The sequence below is a fragment of the Geospiza fortis genome, unplaced genomic scaffold, assembly GCF_000277835.1.
Source record: "Geospiza fortis unplaced genomic scaffold, GeoFor_1.0 scaffold237, whole genome shotgun sequence".
NCBI lineage: Eukaryota > Metazoa > Chordata > Aves > Passeriformes > Thraupidae > Geospiza > Geospiza fortis.
Window position 1 is genome coordinate 1653832 of NW_005054319.1, and position 4008 is coordinate 1657839.

Sequence of the window (4008 nt, forward strand, 5' to 3'; positions counted from 1 at the left end):
GGCTTCCGAGCGCTGTTTTATCCCACCGTGATCTTTGTGGGTTTTAAATAACATTTTTCCTGAGGTACAAGATGACAGTGGTCGTGCCGCGGCATCTCTGCGTGCACCGCGAGAAGCCTTAAAGGTCCGGTGACCTCTGGGTGCAGCCGGACGCGCAGGGCAGTAATCTGAGGGGTCACGGTGCGCGGTCCTGGCGTCTTAGCGTGATTTTTAAATGGCTTCTGAACCGAAAGCTCTTCTCTCTTCATGTTGGCTACCAACATGACTGACCTGAGAGATATGACTCCACACTATTTATTAAAGCATCGCATTCTGTCCCGGGCGCCTCAGGCTGATGACTCAGGCTGATGAAGAATACAAAGAGTACATGAAGTGTGACCTCTGTCACCATGTGTGTTTATATATATACATATATATATAGTATATTCAGAGTGGCTCAGAGAACTTGGAATTTGCCTCGGATACCATCTTGAGGTGACAATTCTAGAGGAAAAAGTTCTCGAGAAATGGCTTTTCTGTTCAAACTCTGAGATATACACTTGCATTTTGAATAGGATTTCTTTTTATCCCAATGCTTTCAATCATTCATCAAAGCGGACAATGCCAGCATTAAAAAAAAAAAAAAGGCAGAGCAGGTACTGTACAGGGCGTTTTAAAATTAGACTTTGTCTTCTCTTGCAGCATCGTTGATGTTTTGAGAAGCTCTTCGGGCAGTGTTTGGGAAGCTGAGGCAGGCAGGCCAGCTGTGTAATGTTCCAGGGAGTCACACGATGGCACCCAAACTCCACGGCAGCTCCCGGCTCAGCGTGTCCCTTCCCAGGGAAGGCAGCTCCCATGAGTAGAAACGATGACTGGCACTTGGGGCAGCAATTTTTTCCCATCATTACCTCGTGGTAGCTGACCAGCCCCTGACTTCCCGGCCAGCCCCAGCACTGACTCTGAAGTGAGCACAAAGCGCTGTTTCCTGCCATCACAGCCATGTGCTTTTCCAAATGTGAGGCAGGACATGGTCAATCCATGGTCCCAGCTGGCTCCTCAGTATTCCATGGCTCTTCCAGGGGTGTGCATGAGGTCTGTGTTGCTTTTGTTTCACCACTCCCACCGTTGTCTGTATTGCTGGAATCTGCAGTTTGTGCAGTTGCCCTTTTTCCTGTTTGCACTTTTCCAGTCCTTTGGTTAAGCAGTGGATCTGAACATTGGATTCTCCTTTCCCTGACTCTTTGCACTTTCCTCTACTTTTCAGCAACTTTTGATTTATCTGCTCTTCCTTCCTTCTCCTTTTCCTTTCTCTGTTGAAATTTCCCCTCAGTCCCTGCCCTATCTCACTGCTATTCTTTTTTCTTCCAGCTCTTACGCAGCAATCTGAGGGAGAGCGGAACAACTTTTAAAAACACAGATTTTGGCACTGGCAGCTGAAGCCTGCTCCTTTAAGTACTCCACATGCAAAACTCCTAATCAATGGGAAATTTGGGGGAAAAAATCTTGCAGGAAAGGCTTTTTATAACACAGCTCTCCAACCAGCAGTGCCTCATGAATTTTATTGCGTGCAGGTGATCTGAGAATAGTGGAGCTGACAGCTCTGTTTCCTAAACTGAATTCTGAAGGAGTAAGCAAATTCTTGTATGAAATTTCATCTAATCCTGGCAGGACGTGCCCAGAATGACACTCTGTGAGGCAGGGCTTGGGATAGGGATTTATTTCTGCATTGCTTTTGTCACCTGGAACCTGCTGGTTCAGCCCCTCTGCTCCGCTCTGGTGAGACCCAGCTGGAGTTGTGCATCCAGCTCTGGGGTCAGCACAGCAAGGACAGGGAACTCTTGGAACAGCTCCAGAGGAGGCCAGGGAGATGATCAGAGGGATGGAAAGGAAGGAAAGGCTGAGCAAATTGGAATTGTTCAGCCTGGAGAGGAGAAGGTTTCGGGGTGACCTGACTGTGGCCTTTCAATACATGAAGGGGCCTGCAAGAAACATAGAGAGAGAGAGAGAGAGACTGTTTATGAGGAGGAATGGCTTTGAATTGAAATAGAGTAGGTTTTGATTAGATATGAGGAAAAACCTCTACCCTGTGAGGGTGGTGAGGCCCTGGCATGGGTTTCCCAGAGCAGCTGTGGCTGCCCCATCCCTGGAGGGGCCCAAGGGCAGGTTGGATGAGGCTTGGAGCAGACTGGGCTAGTGGAAGCTGTCCCTGCCCACAGAATGGGGTTGTAGCAAGATGATCTTTAAGGTCCCTTTCAACCCAAATCATTCTGTGATTCTCTGACATCTGTCCTTTTATTCCCTTAGTGTTTATTGTTTCTTTATGTTCAAAGTTTTCCAGAAGCTTTTGCTGCAGTCACAGCAAATATAGAAGTGTTCAGTAACTTATGTCAAGCAGTTGAAAATTTTTCAATGTTTCAATTTTTCAACTGCCCCGTTGAAAAATTATTTCTGCAATTGAATTATTTTCCACAGTATCTTTCTTCAAGACTCCGAAGCAATCTTCAGTTGAGAATATCTTATTTATACCAAATAAATAGTTATGTTATTAGCTTAAGTACAGACCAATCAAAAATCTATAGCTGAATGAGAACATGTTGATTCCTCCATTCATTTTCTCCAAAAATGCTGTATGGGCGAAAAATCCTGCGGTGTTCAGAAGTGCTGAGCACGCAGAACTCTGCTGGGCTGCTGTACAAACACGATTTGAAGGGCCTCTCAGCTTAAATAATGCCATGCTTTTTTAATTTTATACACAGCTTTCGTCTGCACCCACGCTCGTGGGGACTGAGCTGAAATAGCACCGAGGGAGGAGGAAAAGGAGAATCACTCGACTCATTTACATCTTTGTAGCAGCACAAAAAACTTTTTGTTGTGGTCACAGTTACCCCTGAAATAATTCTCACTTCATCATTTTCTGCTTTAGTTCTCTCTGCGTACAGTGGAGGAGAATAATTAGCTTCCCATGATAAAGAAATATCAGGAATATTAATTAGGGAATGCATCCAATCCTTTGGACGTTGAAAACATAAAGCATTATTATGGATTGTAACATCTCAATCTGGAGGTCCAAAATCTATAATTTTTTTTTTGTGTGTGTGTCTGATGGTATTTTCAGGAAAATCACTGTACAAAACATGCATTTTTTTTCCACCACTGTCAACCGTATTATTCCTGACTAATAAAGTACAGGAAGTGGGAAAAAAAATCACTAATAAAATGAGAGGTGCTCATACATGGAAGTTCTTGTTTTTATGCAATTTTGGAAAGTATTTGCATTTCAAATGTTCATATTTCTGTGCTTTTCTGAATAGCTTAGTGTTCATCTCTACCAAATTTGCCAAAAATCCAGATGCATGCAAAATATAAAAAAAAATACTGAGCATAGGAAACTTGATCAATGTCCTAGATGGCAGCAGAAATGCCATGGGAAAAGGAACTCAGGTAGAGAAAGTATACCAGAATTAACTTGGAGTAATTAATCTGATGAGACGGCACAGTCTCAAGCTGTGCCAGGGGAGGTTTTGGTTGGAGGGATTTCTCCACAGAAAGGGTGATCAGGCATTGGAATGGGCTGTCCGGGGAGGTGAGGGAGTCACCGATCCTGGAGGTCTTTCAGGATACAGAGGACGTGGCACTCAGTGCCATGGTCTGGGTGACAAGGCTGGGTTCGGTCATAGGTTGTACTCGATGATTTCAAACTCTTTTTCCAACCCAATTGTTTCTGAGATTGTGTGACAGGAATCCCAAAGTACAGCCTCACCAGTTACCTACTTTTCCTAGCGCACAAGAAACCCTCCCTGAAGTTCACAGCCCTCCTTTTCAGATTTCAAAAACTAAAGCAGTTCTACTTCGGAATAATCCTGTATTAAACCCACGAGCCGATCACTTCTTACACGCCGTAAGATACTTGAGAGATGCGTTACTAATCCCGAAGCGCTTCAGAGGCGCTCGCAGCGATCCCGGCAGCGGCGGGGCCTGTCCGGGGCCGCGGTGGCGCAGCCCCGCTGCAATTTGACACGTCCCCGCGGA